This window comes from Bos javanicus, chromosome 22 (assembly GCF_032452875.1).
Source record: "Bos javanicus breed banteng chromosome 22, ARS-OSU_banteng_1.0, whole genome shotgun sequence".
NCBI lineage: Eukaryota > Metazoa > Chordata > Mammalia > Artiodactyla > Bovidae > Bos > Bos javanicus.
The window spans coordinates 9911908-9933486 of record NC_083889.1 but is presented as its reverse complement, the minus strand read 5'-3'; the positions used below and the strand labels follow the sequence as shown (position 1 = coordinate 9933486).

The 21579-nt window shown below is 39.1% G+C and overlaps 1 protein-coding gene across 3 annotated transcripts in view; it reads right to left on the bottom strand.

Moving 5' to 3' along the window:
* The window catches only part of STAC (SH3 and cysteine rich domain), a 355507-nt gene extending 333953 nt beyond the window's left edge, over window positions 1–21554 (bottom strand). Inside the window, exons 1-2 of one of the 3 annotated variants that reach the window (XM_061395838.1) lie at window positions 21466–21554; window positions 19864–20049 (exon numbers count right to left, since the gene is read on the bottom strand). The gene's annotated coding sequence lies outside the window, so the exon portion shown is untranslated. The remainder of the gene's footprint in view (window positions 1–19863; window positions 20050–21465) is intronic. The other 2 variants (XM_061395839.1, XM_061395840.1) reach the window with 2 other exon arrangements.
* Window positions 21555–21579: the final 25 nt, after the last annotated feature.

Here is a 21579-nt window from a genome sequence, read left to right as displayed (position 1 = left end):
AAACGCTGAAGTGGGTTTGGAGAAAACGGAACACTCCTATACTGTTGGTGGGATGTAAATTGGTGAAGCCACTGTGGAAAACACTATGGAGGTTTCTCAAGAAACTAAATTAGAGCTACTATGAAACTGAAAAGTGAAAGTGAAGGTCGCTTAGTCCTGTCCAACTCTTTGTGACCCCGTGGACTATACAGTCCAGTATTCTTGGGCTTCCCTTGTGGCTCAGCTGGTAAAGAATCCACCTGCCATGTGGGAGAACTATCATATGAACCAGCAATTACACTCCTCGGTGATATCTGAAAAAAAAAAATGAAAACACTAATTTGAAAAGGTACATGCACCCAACGTTCATAATAGCATTGTTTGTAACTGCCAAGGTTATGGAAGCAACTTAAGTGTTCATCAACAGATGAATGGACAAAGACTATTAATGTAGCATATGTACACTGTATCTCGCACACAGACACACGCACAGAAAAACACACAATGGAATACTGTTCAGCCATGAAAACAGAATGAAATTTTGCCTTTTGCGACAACATGGACGAACCTGGATGGTATTATGTTTAGTAAAGTAAGTCAGACAAAGACAGAAACTGTATGATATTACTTATATGTGGAATCCAAGAATAAACACAACAAACTTTTGTACAACAAAATACAACAAACTTTTGTTACAGTGAATATAACAGAAAAAGAAACAGACACAGATATCAAGAACAAATTAGTGGTTATCAGCGGAAAGAGAGAAGCGGGGAGAGGCAAGATAGGGAGAGTATTAAAAGGCACAAACTACTGTGTACAAAATGAATAAGCTCCAAGGATATACTGGATAGCACAGGGAATATAGCCAATGCTTTATAATAACTATAAATGGAATATAACTTAAAAATTGTGAATTGCTATGTTGTTCACCTGAAACTTATATAATTTTGTAGATAAACTATACCTCAATTTTTTTTTACGTTTTTTAAAAAAGGAAATAGTCCTTGGCTTCTCACTTTTTAGTGCTTATAAATAGATAAATTATCAAGCCATTTCCCCCCACTAGTTTTACTGTTTCTGCAGGACACAAAGAAAGCTCTCTTAGAGGGTTCCCCCTGAATTGGAAGGAAAGGAAACAGAACGCTGCCCCACAGAGGCTGCAAGAGAAGGACTTCTTGGGCTCACAAACCTCATGGAAGGGTGAGTGCTGTCCATGGGTGCATGGCTAGACACAGGTGATCTCATCACCTGGGCTTCACTAGCAATGGGAGGAGCTGAGATAAGATGATGTGAACTGGGGTCTGACCTGCGTCTCTTACCCTCATTTATAACCTAATCCCATTCTGCAGCCGGTCCTTCTTCAGTAAGTGCATGCACTAGGAGTGAACCAGGAGTGAGCTGCTAAGCACCCTTTCTGCAGCTCCCTATGATTGGAATGTTGAATCCAGTGGGAAACTCCCAAATGTCCATGGTGAACAGTAATGGCTACACTTAAGTTGTCATAGAGGCTTTTCCTAAAGAGGATTATTCTTTGCAATAAGGGTGATGAATTTAATAGTTCCTAATAGACTAAATGTATAAAGGAACTGTGTCTCTTTAGTGTTCTGTCAGAAAGAGTGATGGCTAAAACTGCTCTTTTGCTTCCTTCCCATGAACTGTGAGCGGTTTTCATTTCCAAAATTATTTCCTACCATTGAACAGAATATAAAGGAAAAGAAATGAAGTTGTGCCTAGAACAAAGCTGGAAAAGGTAGAAATGTTAAAAAAAAAATCATATTCAGAGAGGTTTGCACAGGAAGAGGGTATCTATGACTATTCTCAAAAGTAAGTGAATTAAATGAGCCAACTAGAGGGGCAATTCCATTGTTTCTTTTGGTAAGAGCACTCTGACTGAAAAAGGGGCCTTATAGCTTCACTTGCATAGACTTCACACAGAAGAATTATATCAAAAAAGATCTTCATGACCCAGATAACCATGATATGGTGTGATCACCCATCTAGAGCCACACATCCTGGAATGCAAAGTCAAGTAGGCCTTAGGAAGCATCACCACGAACAAAGCTAGTGGAGGTGATGGAATTCCAGTTGAACTATTTCAAATCCTAAAAGATGATGCCATTAAAGTGCTGCACTCAATATGCCAGGAAATTTGGAAAACTCAGCAGTGGCCACAGGACTGGAAAAGGTCAGTTTTCATTCTAATCCCAAAGAAAGGCAATGCCAAAGAATGTTCAAACTACCACACAATTGCACTCATCTCACACGCTAGCAAAGTAATGCTCAAAATTCTCCAAACCAGGCTTCAAGGTACGTGAACTGTGAACTTCTGGATGTTCAAGCTAGATTTAGAAAAGGCAGAGGAACCAGAGATCAAATTGCCAACATCTGTTGGATCACTGAAAAAGCAAGAGAGTTCCAGAAAAACATCTACTTCTGCTTTATTGACTATGCCAAAGCTTTGATTGTGTGGATCATAATAAACTGTGGAAAATTCTGAAAGAGATGGGAATACCAGACCACCTGACCTGCCTCCTGAGAAATCTGTATGTTGGTCAAGAAGCAACAGTTAGAACTGGATGTGGAACAACAGACTGGTTTCAAATTGGGAAAGGAGTACGTCAAGGCTGTATATTGTCACCCTGCTTATTTAACTTATATGCAGAGTACATCATGTGAACTGCTGGGCTGGATGAAGCACAAGCTGGAATCAGGATCACCAGGAGAAATAACAATAACCTCAGATATGCAGATGACACCACCCTTATGGTAGAAAGTGAAGAGGAACTAAAGTGCCTCTTAATGAAAGTGAAAAAGGAGAGTGAAAAGTTGGCTTAAAACTCAACATTCAGAAAACTAAGATCATGGCGTCTGGTCCCATCACTTCATGGCAAATAGATGGAGAAACAATGGACACAGTGAGAGACTTTATTTTCTTGGGATCCAAAATCACTGAAGACAGTGACTGCAGCAATGAAATTAAAAGATGCTTTGCTTGCTCCTTGGAAGAAAAACTATGACCAACCTAGACAGCATATTAAAAAGCAGAGACATTACTTTGCTGACAAAGGTGCATCTAGTCAAAGCCATGGTTTTTCCAGTCGTCATGGATGGATGTCAGAGTTGGGCCATAAATAAAGCTGAGCACCAAAGTGCTGCTTTTGAACCGTGGTGTTAGAGAAGACTCTCGAGAGTCCCTTGAATGCAAGGAGATCAAGCCAGTCAATCCTAAAGGAAATCAGACCTGAATATCCTTTGGAAGGACTGATGCTGAAGCTGAAACTCCAATACTTTGACCACTTGATGTGAAGAACTGACTCACTGGAAAAGACCTTGATGCTGGGAAAGATCAAAAGCGGAAGAAGGGGATGACAGAGGATGAGATGGTTGGATGGCATCACCGACTCAATGGACATGAGTTTGAGCAAGCTCCGGGAGTTGGTGAAGGACAGGGAAGCCCGGCATGTGAGTTGGACACAACTAAGGAACTGAACTCATCTATGTCAAAGACAGCGAGGGTCTTACTTTGCCATAGACACACACACACACACACACACACACACACACACACACAATATTAATAGCTCCACATCTCCAGTCAAATGCTGCAGGTAAATTGCCCTGTAGTTTGGGATATGATTCTTTGTGAGGAATACCACCTTTTCTTCTCTAAATCTCACAGCCTTGCGACCCAGAGCTGTTTCTGCATGTTCTCATCATTTTGAAGTAAAAGATCCGTGAGTTTGGAAGGACTTTGATTCCCCAAACTCGATACTTCCCAACATAGGTAACTAAAAATCAGAGGAAATGGGGGCAGCCCTGATTTGTGAGAAGCTCTGAATTTTGTAGGATAAAGTAAAGGAGGTTAATCTGAAAAGTCAGGAGGCACCTTGAATTCGTGTTAGTGAAGAGCTCCATCTCCTGTTCTGTGTGAGTATGTTCTCAGAACAGCTTCCACCAGCAAGAGGTTGCTATGAATACCGGAGGTGTAGGAGGAAATTCTTCTGTTCATTAACTGAGCCTAATAATTAATGCTTTTTTTGCATTATGGTAGATACTGATAACTGAGGAAAACACAGAGCAAAATAAAGTTTTACGTGTTTAACCTTCAGCAAAGGAAAAAAAAAGGTAGCCAGCAATTTTATAGGTTTTCTTGAAATAATTTTACCCTAAAACTTGGAAAATTCAATTTTGGACCTCAGGGCAAGCAACAAGAAAACCTTTTTCTAAGCTCTGTGGGACGAGTGAGTTAGAATAGCCTCAGTACAGAGCTTGTTCAGGTTGGTAGAGAAACAGCTTTCCTGGCTCATAAATTGAACCAGCTTTGGTCTATTTGACTCTGTAAAAACTCTTTCTGTGTTGATTTTAACTTCAATCTCCCTCAATGCCCTGCCTCTCATTACTAAATACAGCTTAAAGGGGAAGAAAATGAAAGGGAAGGTGTTTATTATAAGGCAGAAATACTAAGGGTCCAATAAATGACCAGACAAAATTATACATTTTCCTTTTTTTCACCTACTGAAAGAACAACTTTTTTGGAAGTACTTTTGGTAGCTTTTGCTTGCTTTCCACTATTTTATTAGAAAGACAATGGATCAATGAAATTAAGCAACTTTTCCTCCACAAGTACACTGGAAGGCCATCCAATTTCAAGTAAAATGCACTGGACTATAAACTGAATTCTATTCTATCTAAAAACAATTGACACTATCAAACTCAATGGGCTTAAGTTTATTTCCTGTGGAAGCAGGGGTTGCCTTAAATGAAACCTTTTTTCTTTTAATACATAAAAATGTTATGATTATCATGCCATCCACCCAACAGCACACTGAACTTTAGAAATACATTTCCTATTATGTTTATGAGAATGGTTTGAATGCATATTTTGAATCAATATAATTAAGTCATTCCTCAATAGAAATTATTTTTACAGTGGAGGTCATCCAAGGTCCTTTATCATTCCAGCTGGCCTCAATTAGAGAAAAAAGCCCAGCTTATTAGCTTACCGGTTTTCTGCATTAGATGACATAAGATTAAGCCCAGTAGTAGTAACACTGCTAAGGCACCTTGGTTATCATAGTTTCTAGATACCATATTCTAGAATATTCATACCATATTCACTGCTGCTGCTGCTAAGTCGCTTCAGTCATGTCCGACTCTGTGCGACGCCATAGACGGCAGCCCACCAGGCTCCCCCGTCCCTGGGATTCTCCAGGCAAGAACACTGGAGTGGGTTGCCATTTCCTTCTCCAACGCATGAAAGTGAAAAGTGAAAGTGAAGTCTCTCAGTCGTGTCCTAGTGATCCCATGGACTGCAGCCTACCAGACTCCTCTGTCCATGGGATTTTCCAGGCAAGAGTGGGGTGCTTGGAGTGGGGTGCCATTGCCTTCTCCGACCATATTCACATCACCCCTTTAAGTTACTTCATAAAATCATACCCAATATCCTGAAATACTCAATTATAATTAGTATATGAGTAAATAGTTCATTTCCAGAAGGCAATTAGTGTTAAATACTAAACAGATAAAATTGTTTATTCTACACTAAAACAAATATACCGACTCAAAATTACTCAGTTTTGAAAGTCATTATCAATGATCACAATGACAGTTTTTCGTCTACATGGGTAATAAAATCATTTGGCCATGTAACCAGTGGGAGTTCATTTCTGTGTTAGGATCCCCAAATCTCTATACAGGACAATAAAAAGAAAAATTAGCACTACCTTTACTAATTTTGGTTCTTGTAATACATTTTTAAGATAAAATTTTTCAAAATAAATATTTGATGTAAGGTTGAGGAGCAATTCTGACATATCCCAAATAATTTACTTAGTAATGGCCAAAAGAAGTCACTAAAGATTAATTTTTCCAGAAATAGCTGATAATGTGACAATAACAACAGCAAGCAAATAAAACAGTATATGAAATGTTCTGCTATATGGCATAAATTCTATAAAACCTATGAGGTTTACAGTAATCTAAGGTAGTGTGACTATCAATAATTTGTATTCTTTTCTATACTTTTAAGCTTTCCAGGAACAAATTACCCATAATTGGAGAAAAATAATAAATGTCACCAAAATAAGTTATGTGAATTATTTAAAGTTGCGCCAGGATGTATTAACAAACATTGTTTTTCTCCACTTCTCTCCCTACTTAGAGTTGCTTTGTGTCTACAACGAAATCACGAGTTTGTGGTTAGAACATCTAAACAAGTAACCATACTCTCCTCATGCTGTTCTCAGTATTAGGCAATACACGTACTGCATGTGAAAATGCTGAAGAATCAGTCCCATTATCTGCCCCTTATCTCATCACTTACACCCTTGTTCTCAGTTCAGTTCAGTCGCTCAGTCGTGTCCGACTCTGCGATCCCATGGACTGCAGCATGACAGGCTTCCCTTGTTCTGGCTCTAGATATTTCTCACCCCTTGTTGGACTTGTATTCTGCAATAGATCTCATATTCAAGAAAATAATTTCTTCTTCCTTCAGCTTATTCTAATAGCTACCTTTGCCTCTTTATATCCTTTTCCCCAAACAGGCTAGCAGCACACCCAACATAAACTCGACACCTGGGAAAGTAGTATCTCATCTTCAAGTCTGCTTTACTCCATGGCAAAAATTCCTGGATCATGACCTTCCCCCATCCCAGCTCTACTGAGATATGATGACAAAATTGTATATATGTTAAGGTGTACAATGTGATGCTTTTGATATAAGTACACACTGCAAAATGATGACCACAATCAAGCTAATTGCCACATCCATTACCTCACAGTTATTATTTTGTGTGTGTGATGAGCACTGAGATCTATTCTTTTTATTAAATTTCAAGTATAATTTAGTATTAACTCTAGACACCTGATGTTATGCATTGGTTTTTCAGAACTTATTACTCTCTTAAAGTTATAATCAACATCTCCCTTTTTTACCTAACCCTCAGCTCCTGGTAACCGTCATTCAAGTCTTTGTTACTGAGCTCAGTTTTGTTTTGAGTATTTATTTATTTAGGCTGTGCCAGGTCTTAATTATGGCATACAGGATCTTTAGTTGCAGCATGTGGGATCTAGTTCCCTGACCAGCAATTGAACCCAGGCACCTTGTACTGGGAGGGTGAAGTCTTAGGGAAGTCCCCCCCACATCCCCCATGCCTTTTTTTTTTTTTAAGAGTCCACACATAAATGAGATCACGCAGTATTTGTCTTTCTCCATCTGGCTTATTTCACTTAGCATAGTATCCTCCACATTTATCCATGTTGTCAAAAATGGCAGGATTTCTTTATGTTTAAAGCTGCGCAATTTATATTCTCTATCCTTAAAAATTTAGGTGGTTTTCATAATTTGGCTACCTTGAATAATGCTGCAATGTACATGGGAGTGCAGATATCTTTTTAAGATCCTGATTTCATTTCCTTTGCATACACACCCAGAAGTGGAGCTGCTGCATTGTAAGGTAGTTCTGTTTTTGTTTAGGAACCTCCATGCTGTTTTCCATGATGACCATACCAATTTACATTCCCATCAAGAGTGTGTAAGGGTTGCCTTTTCTCTACACCCTTTTCAACACTTGGTATCTTTTGACTTTTTAAAAACAGCTATCCTAGCAAATGCGAGGTGATACTTTATTTTGGTTTTGATTTGCATTTCCTTAATGGTCAGTGATGTCAAGCATCTTTGCATAAACTATTGGCCATTTGTACATTCTCTTTACAGAAATGTCTATTTGGGTCCCTTGCTCATATTTAAATTTACTTTGCTATCGAGTTGTTTGAGTTTCTTATACATTTTGAATATTAATCCTTTCATCAGATATTTACTTGCAAATATCTTCTATTCCATAGGTTGCCTTTTCACTTTGTTGATTGTTTCATTTGCTGTGAAGAAACTTTTTAATGTAATCTGACTTGTTTTTAGTTTGGTTTTGGTTTTTACTTTTATTGTTTGTGCTTTTTGGTCAGGCAATGAATCCAAACACTCATTACCAAGATCAAGGTCAAAGAGCTTTTGCCTTATGTTTTTTCCTAGGATTTTTGAGGTTTCAGGTCTTACATTTAAGTCTTTAACCTATTTTGAGTTGACTTTTATGTTCAGTTAGATAAAGTTCCAGTCCATTCTCTTCCACCTAGATATCCAGTTCCCCAAACACCATTTATTGAAGAGACTATCTTTTCCTCATGCTGTATCCTTGGTTCCTTTGTCAAAGATTAGTTGATCACATATGCATGCAGTTACTTCTAGGCTCTCTATTCCGTTCCATTCATCTATATGTCTGTTTCTCTGCCAGTACCATGCTGTTTTAATTACTATACCTTTGTAATACAATTTGAAATCATGAAGTGTGATGCCTTCAGCTTTGTTCTTCATGCTCAAGATTGATTTAGCTATCTGGGGTCTTTTGTGGTTCCCATAATAATTTTTGAAAAAATTTTTTCTACTTCTGTGAAGAATGACATTGGAATTTTGATGGGGATTATATTGAAGGAGTAGATTGTTTTGGGTAGCATTCACTAGGAACAGCATGCTGTCTTTCTGTCTACTAGGGTCATGCCAGTATTGAAATTTTACAAATCATCTCTCATAGTCTTTTCTATCACACCCAGCTCTGTTTTAACTGTATTGTACCTTGCAAAGTTTATTGGATTTGGTTTAGATTTCTGAGCATAAATAACTAGAATGCTCAAATGAGTCTGGCTTTTTCTCCCAAGTATCAACAGACCCTAGCCCACTATGGTGAGCCTTAATTTTGAAGTTTGACATTTTAAATAAAAACAAAACTCATTTTTTATTAACCACATCATCAAGAATATCCTTTCCTTTGGGAAGGGCAGCTTTTAAAGTATTCTGATAATTTTTTCAATTGTTCAACTATACCGAAAAAAGAAAATTCAGTTCACTCAGTCATGTCCAACACTTTGTGACCCCATGGCTGCAGCATGCCAGGCTTCCCTGTCCATCACCAACTCCCGGAGCTTGCTCAAACTCATGTCCATTGAATCGGTGATGCCATCCAACCATCTCATCCTCTGTCATCCCCATCTCCTCCTGCCTTCGATCTTTCCCAGAATCAGGGTCTTTTCCAATGAGTCAGTTCTTCACATCAGGTGGCCAAAGTATTGGAGCTTCAGCTTCAGCATCTGTCGTTTCAATGAATATTCAGGACTGATTTCCTTTAGGATTGACTGGCTTGATCTCCTTGCATTCCAAGGGACTCTCAAGAGTCTTCTCCAACACCACAGTTCAAAAGCATCAGTTCTTCAGTGCTCAGCCTTCTTTATAGTCCAACTCTCACATCCATATAGGACTACTGGAAAAACCATAGCTTTGACTGGACGGACCTTTGTCAGCAAAGTAATGTCTCTGCTTTTTAATATGCTGTCTAGGTTGGTCATAGCTTTTCTTCCAAGGAGTCATGATCTGCAGTGATTTTGGAGCCCAAGGAAATAAAATCTCTCACTGTTTCCATTGTTTCTCCATCTATTTGCCATGAAGTGATGGGACCAGATGCCATGATCTTAGTTTTTTCAAAGTTGAGTTTTAAGCCAGCTTTCTCACTCTCCTCTTTCACTTTCATCAAGAGGCTCTTTAGTTCCTTTTTACTTTCTGCCATAAGGGTGGTGTCATCTGTATATCAGAGGTAGTACTTAGAAATATCTGTGCCATTTAGGTATAGACCATAATGATTTCACACTTTTCAATTTACTTCTCTGAATATTCTCCTCAGGAAGAAGAATAAGGGAAACTGAAGGTTAGAAAAATTCAAAATAAAGGAAATATTTAGTTTCATATGATATCTGATACTTTTCTAAGATATTTCCATTCTTACTGACAGACAACAGGCAAGCAGAGAAGACAAACATTTCAGATTATTGTTAGTGACATTAAGAATAAACTGGCACCTCTGTTTGCAATGGTACTTTCATATATAAAAACGTATTCAGGGATTCCTTGGTAGCTCAGTGGTAAAGAATCTGCCTGCCAACACAGGAGACCCAGGTTCAAGCCCTGATCCAGGAGGATCCCATATGCTGTGGAACAGCTGAGCTCTTGCACCACAACTATTGAGCCTGTGCTCTAGAGCCCATGAGCCATAACAACTGAGCCCACATGACGCTACTACTGAAGCCCACGTGCCCTGGCGCCCATGAGCTGCAGCAAGAAAAGCTACCACAATGAGAAGCCTGTGGAACACAACTAGAGAGCAATTAGGGAACACAACTAGGGAACACATTAGAGAAAGCCTGCACAGCAACTAAGACCCAGCACAGCCATAAATAGAATAAGAAATTAAAAAAAAAAAACAAAAACGTATTCAATATTCAGTTCCATGAAGTCAGTAGGGCAAAGGAAATCTCCAAAAATGAGTCTAAGTTTTTGCCTTCACTTTTCTCAGTATGTTCACACATTTAGCATAAGCTGTGGGAATTGCAACTGTCTTGGTTGCTCTTGATTGAGACAATCTTCATTGAGCATTAATCAGTATATGAAGAGTCTAAATATAAATTATTACCAAATCAATTAAAGACAGAAAATCCTCAATGAATTTCCAAACATAAGCTTCTGCTCAGTGAGCATAATGAGAACCAGGAGCTGACTGAAGAATAAGCCAGAAGAGCAATCCCACTCCACAGAAGCAAGGGAACATCACAGACTTAAACTTAGGTTTCCAAGCAGAATTCTAAGTGATGAGAAAATATAACCTGGGCCTGGTCCTGCTGAATAGAATCTGAGTATGTTAATTAAAAAGGAAAACTCTTGCTAGCAATAGTAAATTTCTAGAGAGGAGTTTTACATCAGTATAGAACCACCAGTGTAAGCAGCCCTTCAACAATCGCTTGAACTCAGGACTTATAATCCACAGATATCCTAAAACCACATGGCTTCCTGCATGCCATGGTGATATTTTAAGGGAAAAAAAGTTTATGTTAATATGCAAATACTTAATATTTTTCATTTCATTCCCAAATGATGTCTGGTTTGAAAAGTCACTATAAAAAGTGAGGATGAACAGATCTTAAGAACCACAGTTTTCAGTGTGAAAGCTAGAAACAAACATTAAAACACAATTTTAACATAATTTTAATAATTATGTAAGTTGGGGTTCCCAGGTGGTGTGAGTGGTAAAGAACCCACCTCCTAATGGAGAAGATATAGGAGACTCAGGTTCCCTATGGAGACGCAGGAGATCCCCTGGAGAAGGGCATGGAAACTCACTCCGGTATGCTTGCCTGGAGAATCCCATGGACGGAGGAACCTGCCAGGTTCCTCTGTCTGTGGAGTCACAAAGAGTCGGACACAACTGAAGCAACTTAGCATGCACACACGTATTCATGGAAGTTAATTTTATTTTGGCTGATTGTTAAAGAATAACACTATCCAAATACAAATGGTGGGTGAAAAAAAGTGACATGAAAGAAACACAAATGTTAAAAAATGTTTTATATATAATGCATGTAAAACTTCCTTATTTTTGACAAAAATGAAAGAAGTATACAATTTTTGTTAATATCAGATTCTTTTTTAATTGAAGTATAGTTGATGTACAAAGTTGATTACTGCTGTATAGCAAAGTGATTCAGTTATACATATATATATACATATATATATATATATACATTCCCTTTTAATTTATTATTTTCCATTATGATTTATCATCAGTTCAGCTCAGTTCAGTCACTCAGTCGTGTCCGATTCTTTGTGACCCCATGGACTGCAGCACGCCAGGCTTCCCTGTCCATCACCAACTCCGGAGTTATCATAGGCTACTGAATATAGCTTGCTGTGTTATACAGTAGGACCTTGCTGTTTATTTCCATTCTATACATAAAAAGCTTACATCTGCTAATCCTAACCTAGCACTTTATCCTTTCCCCAATCCCCTTCTCAGCAGCCACAAGTGGTCCTCTATGTCCCTGATTCTGTTTCTGTTTCATAGATAGGTTCATTTGTGTCGTATTTCAGATTCTTCACATAAGGGATACCATATGGTATGTCTTTTTCTGACGTACTTCACTTAGTACGATAATCTCTAGTTGCATCCACGTTGCTGCAAATGGCATGAGCTTTTCCTTTTTTATGGACGAGTAGTATTCCATCGTCTATATGTACCACATCTTTTTCATCCATTGATCTGTCAATGGACATTTGGGTGGTTTCCACGTCTTGCCTACTGTGAATAGTGCTGCTTTGAACACAGGGGTGCATGTAACTTTGTGAATTAGCGTTTTGTTTGGATATACACCCAGAAGTGGGATTGCTGGGTCACACAGTAGCTCTATCTTTAGTTTCATAAGGACTCTCCAAACTGTTTTCCATCATGGCTGCACCAACTTAAATTTCCACCAACAATGGAGGAGGGTTCCCTTTTCTCCACACCCTTGGCAGCATTTGTTACTTACAGACTTTTTAAAGATGAAGTAGTACCTCAACATTGCTCTGCTTGGCCTTTCTCTAATCATTAGTGATGCTGAGCATCTTTTCATGTATTTACTGGCCATCCATATAAAATTAGACTCTTAATAACATCTTCATGTAAAAGTCAAACAAATATCCAAAGAATATTAAATTTCTTTTAAATTATTAACTTTCCTGGATTACTCTTATTATCATCAGCTCCATATATTGGAATTAACTTTGTCATAGCTCAGTGTGGCAGGTTCTTTATCACTGGAGGAATCAGTGACAGAACACATCTCCAGGAAATAACACTTTAATTACTACAGTGAATCTCACGGAAGTTCAAAATAAGCATTACCCAAGGTTTATATAACAGAACTGAGAAGAGACCTTTCAATTGTAAAAGTTTCTGTAAGATCAGTTTTCTGAGTTATTTTCAAGATAACTTATTTAAAACATGAAAAGTAACCCTTTCATGGCTAGCTAGGTCAACACTGTGAAGGGCCCACTCTTGGATGAAGAATGATCCCATGCTTGAGTCCTGGGAACTCTTGGGAAAAGCTTTTCTCTTGGGAAGAGCTTCCTTGTCCACTGTTCTTTGTGATCCCTGGCCCCAGTCTGTAGGGTTCTTCCTTTTTCTCCTCTTTGGCTGTCTCTGAAGTGGGCATTGAGGAACACACTCTTACAAGTGCACAACTTTCCCAGCCCTCATTCTGCTCATGGGGCTTCCCTGATAGCTCAGTTGGTAAAGAATCCACCTGCAGTGCAAGAGACCCTGGTTCAACTCCTGGGTTGGGAAGATCTGCTGGAGAAGGGATAGGCTACCCACTACAGTATTCTTGGGCTTCCCTGGTGGCACAGCTGGTAAAGAATTCGCCTGCAATGTGGGAGACATGGGTTCAATCCCTGGTTTGGGAAGATCCCCTGCAGAAGGGAAAGGCTACCCACTCCAGTATTCTGGCCTAGAGAATTCCATGGACTGTATAGTCCATGGAGTCGCAGAGTCAGACATGACTGAGTGACTTTCACTTTCACTTTCATTATTCTGCACATGATGGGTAGGTGTCCAATACTCAGTTACAGGATATTTAAATGCAGCCTTATGATATATATTTGACAGCAAACTCTCAAAATGTAAGAGATTTCTCATGCATTCCATTCCAGAAAGTTACATGTGCCAGAGATCTTTTTAAGAACATGTTTTTCACATAAATTGTGCTTCTTTGGGGTTTTTTGGTCCTCATATCTCTAGCTTTAAACTAGATTACCCTAGAGCTGGTGAGCTATTCCAGAAACGTTGTGTCCCTCTTCTTATAATGCTATGCCCTTATTTTTATTTTTGCTTTGAGGCTTCTTAATTCACTTTGATATTGTAACTTTACCTTTAGAGGTGAAGGTCATAGTCTTAATTTGATCTATTCCAAAAGGCTGAGTTTTGATGGATCTTAAGACCTTCTCAAATTTATCTCTTGCATTTTCAGTATAAAAGAAATAAGCTATGCTGACTCTATGTTGTACCAAATTTCTGAGTTCTATTTAATCTCTTTTCATTTCCACTTTCAAATTAGCCAATTATTTTAATTAGCTCATATCTCTCTTTTTGGACAAGAAAATGGCAACTCACTCCAGTGTTCTTGCCTGGAGAATCCCAGGGACAGGGGAGACTTGTGGGCTGCCGTCTGTGGGGTCACACAGAGTCGGACACGACTGAAGCCCTTGTCAAATATACCCAATTGCTTTTGGCTCAGCAGTATCTATAGGTGGCGCTAGTGGTAAAGACTCCCACCCCACCCCCTACCCCTGGCTGCTTGTCAGCGCAAGAGACATGAGACACAGGTTCAATCCCTTGGTCTGAAAGTTCCCCTGGAGAAGGAAATGGCAACCCACTCCAGTATTCTTGCCTGGAAACTCCCATGGACAGAGGAACCTGACAGGCTGTAGTCCATAGGGTTACAGAGTCGGACACAACTTAGCACGCATGCACCAAGTTACTGCAGGTTACTATTTGTAAGTTACTTTCCATTTTTCCATTTTCTAATAAACGTTTCCTTATCACTTCTGAGCCAGCAGCTAAGCTGCTGCTGCTGCTAAGTCGCTTCAGTCATGTCCGACTCTGTGCGACACCACAGATGGCAGCCCACCAGGCTCCTCCGTCCCTGGGATTCTCCAGGCAAGAGTACTGGAGTGAGTTGCCATTGCCTTCTCCCAGCAGCTAAACTAGTGTCATATATTTCATACTGGTATGAGATACCATACTTCTACTACTACATGAATTAGGCTATGCCTAGATTTCAGAACCAGGATGAGCTGTAAATTGCATAGCCTCAAATTAGATGTGTTGGTGTTTTCACCTCAGGGAATAGTTCACAGAAATTTTTGGTGTGCTTTGGGATTTGTGGGTTGGGTGGCAGCCATTTCCTTACTCAACATTTAAATTTTAGTGGATTTAAGGACTGAGGATTGGTTAAGGACTGAAGATCGGAGCAAAAATAGTTTTACTTAGTCATAGTTAAGCAGATCTCAGATACTAAAATTTAAAGATACATAGGGCATGTTTTATGTCTCTTATCTTCCCCTAATTAGTAGAAAAGAAACTCCTTCCAGTCAAACCATGGTGCCTATCTTAATTTAAACAGAATTTTAAGAATTAACACAGGAATTTTAATATGATCCCTCTCTAAGATCACATTAAAACACTAGTAATCAAATAAAATACATAAATAGTGGGGCAGAGGTAGGAAACGTCACAGCAGTGGACTGGAGATAGCCATACCTTCTGGGGAGACAGTATGCAGATTGAAGAGTGGAGACCCTACTTGAGAAAACTAGACTAGAAAAACTAAGTACTTCAAGAGGAAAATCTTTCTGGTGAGAATTAGACCTGAGATGCCCTATATATTTTCAGGATTTAGAGTCAACTGGTGTTATAGAAGCTAGAAATGGCACATGGACTTCAAACAGGGAAAATGCTTCAAAGTTTACAAATGGAAAGCTTATACCTTCAAGTACCCTCTGCTACTCCACATGGCTAACTAATTACTACCTTTCCCACCTCCCAACCAAAGCAGGAAAAGGTTAATGACAAGAATCCACTGACTGAAGAACACAAAGAACAATGGAGAAGGCTGAACACAAGGCTGAAATGGCATTAAAAGAAAGCCTGCTCTCTTACTCTTGCTTCCCAGACTGTTAGCAGCCAAGTATACACTTCAGGCAAAATATTAAAGGGTTTTCTTATAGAGAAGACCAGCCTAACACAAAAAGACCCAGAAACTGGTACACTCTTTCAAAACCCAACTGCTCTACAGTGAATTCTACCAGTAGATAAATCTTTTCCAGGTGTGCAGAGTTTTTTTTTTTTTTTATCACAAATTTAATATTTCACTGTTAAATATAAATGGACATACAGGGACAATCAAATTGACAAGAGCTTCTAATTAAAAAGAAGTCAGAGGAAACTGAGACTATATAAAAGGAACAGGAAAAGAAAGATTATGAGAAACAATACCTCTAATATCCTCAAAGGGATAAGAAAGGATATTATATCCATGAAACAAAAATATAATACAACTTTTTATAGGAGGTTTAGAGGATGAAAAATGAATTTGAATATTAAAAATGATAGAAATTACTAAAATAAAATGGAGGCAAATTAGAAACATGAGCAAGAAAGCCAAAAATGGAAAACAGAAAATAAATTATAAAAAATCCAGAAGATAAAAAATTATAGTAGAACTATCATAAAGAAATAATGAGGTAAAGTGTGGGAAGGATTAAAGAAATAACAAAATATCTCACCGTTCAGTTCGGTTCAGTTCAGTTCAGTTGCTTAGTCGTGTCCGACTCTTTGCGACCCCATGAATCACACACAGCACGCCAGGCCTCCCTGTCCATTACCAACTCCCGGAGTTTTCCCAAACCCATGTCCATTGAGTCAGTGATGCCATCCAACCATTTCATCTTCTGTCATTCCCTTCTCCTCCTGCCCTCAATCCCTCCCAGCATCAGGGTCTTTTCCAATGGGTCAACTCTTCGCATGAGGTGGCCAAAGTACTGGAGTTTCAGTTTCAGCATCAGTCCTTCCAAAGAACACCCAGGATTGGTCTCTTTCAGAATGGACTGGTTGGACCTCCTTGCAGTCCAAGGGACTCTCAAGAATCTTCTCCAACACCACAGTTCAAAAGCATCAATTCTTCGGTGCTCAGCCTTCTTCACAGTCCAGCTCTTACATCCATACATGACGCTGACAGGGACCATTTCTGCCTGTCTGCTACAATGAACAGAAAACAACCTCCCCCAGGACATATTATGTGACATTTCAGAACATTAGAAATTAAGTGGAAAAATAAAACCTTCATAGGTAGAAATATGTAAAGCACAAAAGATCAAAAGTAATGTTTTCAGACTTCTTAGCAGCATTCCTGAAAACTAAAAGACAATGCATCCAAAATTCTGAAGAAAAACCAGTTCCATCATAGGATTCTATACCCAGCCAAACCACTCAAGGTTAAAATAAATAGAATGACAGCCACCTTTTCACTACCTTTTTTCTTAGAAAACTTTTGAAGGATGTACTCTATTAAGAAGTAGAACAAACCAAGAAATGAGTAAACAGGATGCATGAAACAAAGGATCAACTCTGGATAATGCAGGAAAGTTCTGGGACAATGAGTGAAAAATGAAAGCATTCTGGATGAATTTGTAATAAATACATAGAAAAGAAAAAAAAATGCAATGTACAAAACAAAGCCATGTTTCACTAACTGGAATTGACTGTTTGAGAGTATATTTCAGTGAGGTCAGTTACTTCAGCAATAAACATAAACACTGAGTACTGATTTAACCAGAGTATATATACTGGCAATATAGAGAAGAAATGTGCAGGTGGGCATGTGTTCTCACTAAGCCCTAATAAATCACAGGAATAAATCAACAAATGACATCTGAATGTCTAAATCCACAAACTACAATGTAAACATGACATCTAGAAATATTAATATAAATACCTGAACAAATAGCTAATAGAGTTGAATATTTTTGCTTCTGGGTAGTGGGACTCAGGTATAAGAAAAGAGATCAATTAGACTGGTATCTTTTTCACTTTCAGCCATTTAGAACTATTTAACTTTTAAGCACATTTTTAAAATAAAATATGTCAAAAAAAACAAGCAAAGAAACAAAATCCACACTTTTGCTATTTAAGAGTTTTGGATTTCTTTTACAATAGCCACTTAACAAACTAGTTTCATTTTTGCACTAGAATTTTCTCAAGAAATTTAGCACATATACTAAAGCGGCCATTTATAATTTTAAGCACAAAGGCAATGATACTCATTACAGGAAGAGTGGATCTATTTTTGATGAGCTTAAATAAGTTGCTAATTTGTGCCAGGAGCAATGATATGGGCACTGACAACCATAAATATTAATGTCCCAAGAGACCAGGCAGCAGCCTCAGAATGAAAATCACTGGGAGTAACACGAAATAACACTGATAACTTAACATGGAGAAAATGAAGCAAAAGGTTTCAACTGAAGAGTTGATTTGGAACACCAGCATATCCACATCATCTTAGACAGTTGGATATCAATTTCAAAAACTCTCTGCCTTTCTGGAATGGACTGCAGTCCTCCAGTCCTGTTAGAGAGTCATGCTAAATTTCAGAAACAGAACAGAAGTCAAAGTACCTTCTTTTACTTTTCTAAGCTCCAAACACTAAGGCTAACCTTATTTTTTCTTCCCTGAAAATTCATCTCTTTTATATATGACATACTCTTCAAATACTGCCTCTCAAAGGTATAATCTGCCATTAACCTATTAGGCTGCGGTCTTACTTTGTGACTGACAACTAGGTCAACCACCTTAGAAGGCAAGAATGCTGACATCCACATTAAACATAAACATACAGTTGTGAGGGAAGGGCAGCACCACAAATTGTAAATGCTGTAAAACCATCTTTTTGTCTGGACACTTTCATCTGTACACAAGGGAATACTTAGATCCTTACTTCTCTCTCTCAGTCCCCACCTTCAAGGAAATGGCAGAATCACTAGCAAAAAGAAATATAATCCATTCAAGAAGGTATTTAAGCAAAAACAATGTTTCTCAATTTTCAACATTATTAGACTTTGTGGCAGAGAAGGAATGTGGGCCTTCAGAGTAGCTTTGGGGGCTAGCCTGATGCGAGCTTCTAAAATCAGTGTCCTGAGCTTGCATTTTGTCTTTTATAAGTTAGGGACATTTAATCGCATGACATGCACCATTAATGTATCCCTTGTCTATTTAATTTTTAAAATAATTTATATTATTCACCAGTAAAACGACACACCCAACTTTCTCTTAACATTTTCTAGAAAGCTTGATAACTCATTAAGTGTCCTGTTAATACTATTATTACCCTGCAGCTGATACAGCAGTCTTCTCTTCTCCATGGTTTTGCTTTCTGAGGTTTCAGTTACCCATGTTCAAACATGGTCCAAAAATATTAAACAGAAAACTCCAGAAACAAACAATTCATAAGTTTTAAACTATACACCATGCTGGGTAGTGTAGTGAAATACTACCCTACCCTGCTCTATCCAGTCCAGGATGTGAATCATGCCTTTGTCCAGCTTGTCCTGCCCTTAGTCACTTAGTTATCAGTTTGACTGTTTTGGTATCACAGTGCTTGTATTTAAGTAATCCTTCTTTTAGTTAATGGCCCAAAGCATAAGAATAGTGATACTAGCAATTCAGAAATGCCATAGAGAAGCTGGAAAGTGCTTCCTTCAGATAAAAAGGAGAAAATTCTCAACTTAAGGGGGAAAAAGAGTCATATGCTAAGGTTGCTAAGATCTAGAGTAAAACCCAATCTTCTATCTGTGAAATTATGAAGAAGGAAAAAGGAATTTGTGCTAGTTTTGCTGTTGTACCTGAAGCTGCAAAAGTTATAGCCACAATGTGTATTAAGTGCTTAGTTAAGACAGAAAAGGCATTTTTTAAAAGAGAGGATATTTTTTAAAGAGAATCATTCACATAATGTTTATTACAGTATATTATAATTGCTCTATTTTATTATTAGTTTTGCTGCTAACGTCTTACAGTGTCTACTGCATAAATTAAACCTTATCATAGGTATGTATGTATTGGAAAAAACATAGTATATATAGGGTTTGGTTCCATCCAGACTTTCAGGCATTCACTGAAGTCTTGGAGCTTATCCCCCAGGGATAAGTGGGGACTACTGTACTGAAAATGGCTCTGAAGGGACTAAAGGAGCACAGGCGAGCAAGCACGATGCTGGTCCTAGCCAGGACCTGAAGTCCTTAAACTCCGGGATACTGGGAAAAACACAGGTTTAGAACTCAAAAATATTGTGTTCTAACTCAGCCACTTGCTTGACACATGACCTTTGAAAGTGTCTCATGTCTCTGATCTTCAACTTCCTCTCAGACACCAAGGCTAACTCAGGTGCAGGACTAAGTGAGTCTTAAAGGAGATAATGTACCGGAAGCACACCATAAGGAAGGCTGGTGATGGTGGTGAGGGATGGTCCTCTTCTGTGTTGGGTCTACTTCTCCATCTCTCCAGCTTCCATTCTCCAGGGTTCCTGGGGGTGCAGAACATAGACTCCCATCCACTGGGAAAGGCACCTGGAAAGATTTCTGTAGAAGAGTGGGTTGGACCATCACTCCTGGACAAGAGAAACCACAACACACAGTAACATATAATCAGGGAAAAAAAAACCTTCCTCAGGATACAAAGTGTGACAGAATAAAATAGAAATAATTACACCTGCATGATATAATTTTAAACATTTATCAGCATCCCTAGTTCATTAAACAGTAATTAAAGTGCTGCAAATTCTTCCTGGCTAATGGATATATTCAGAAAATAGAATGAAAAAGCTTTGAAAGAAGCCATGTGTTTAAAAAGATGAAAAGTGAGATTAAGGCAGGAGGGTTCCTCCATGGAAAAAAAGTGTTGACATTTAAAACTGCAGGACCGCAGTCCTAGAAAACCAGACAGTAGGCGACACAGGCAATGAAATTTAATAGCCGGCTCTCAACAGGTGGACAGGCTGAAGCTGTGATAAACTGTTTCAACTCTGATGTTTAGCGCAGGAACTGGAGCAGCATGCACCAACAGATGGAGCCATTCAAAAACTAGCTGCATGGAGTTAAGAGAAAAAGACGGAAATGGGAGAGAAAAAGGCAGAGCAAAATGTGGGTTTGAAACATAGCAAATGCCATCTCCAGATGACCTAAGATCCAAATGGGAAAACTGCAACTGGCTCTCTGGAGAAAAGTTAGCCTAATGTAAGAGTCTAGCCAAAAAAAAAAAAAAAAAAAAGGCACTCAATACTGTTCCTTACACCAAACTGTGGCCTACCTTCAGGTAAAATTCTGGACCAGGGCATTTTTAGTTTGTCTTTCTGCTGCAAAAGTTGACTCTTGCAGTCTATTTGTGGTTTGCTGCTGCTGCTAAGTCGCTTCAGTCGTGTCCGACTCTGTGCGACCCCAGAGACTGCAGCCCACCAGGCTCCGCCGCCCCTGGGATTCTCCAGGCAAGAACACTGGAGTGGGTTGCCATTTCCTTCTCCAATGCATGAAAGTGAAGTCGCTCAGTCGTGTCCGACTCTTATCGAGCCCATGGACCGCAGCCCACCACACAAATCAGATTTTCCAACCAAGGCCAAATTCTGCAGGCACCCTACCCTATTTGGAACACAAAGCGGGCCCCCATCATAAAACATAATTGAAATAATGGGGCTGAAATCCTCGTTCTTGGTTTGCTTCATGATACGCTTTTTTTTTTTTTTTTTTTGCGTTTCTCACTTATAAATGCTTAGTGTGGCCACTGCCGGTTCTTCCACTGTTTCCATGCCCTCATCTTACTGCCTCAGATTCCCCCCACCCTCCTCTCTCCTCCCCACCGCCCCCGACCCAACACCGCGCAGGCGCGCACACACTGTCACAGGGACCCTCGGGTCTCTCTCCCTGGACCGCAAAGTCGGCGCCTCACGGACCCAGAAGTCGAAAATGAGAAACCTGGGTGAAACACAGGTTAAGTGAACTCGCAGCCCTGGGAGGAATATCACGTGACTCACCTCTAAGGTCAACGTTCCTGCCAGACCACTAGCCTGGTGTGAGCGTCTACAACCCGAGTCTTAAGCCACACACAGCGCGAACATACTAGAAGCACGGACCTCTTAATCTTCCAG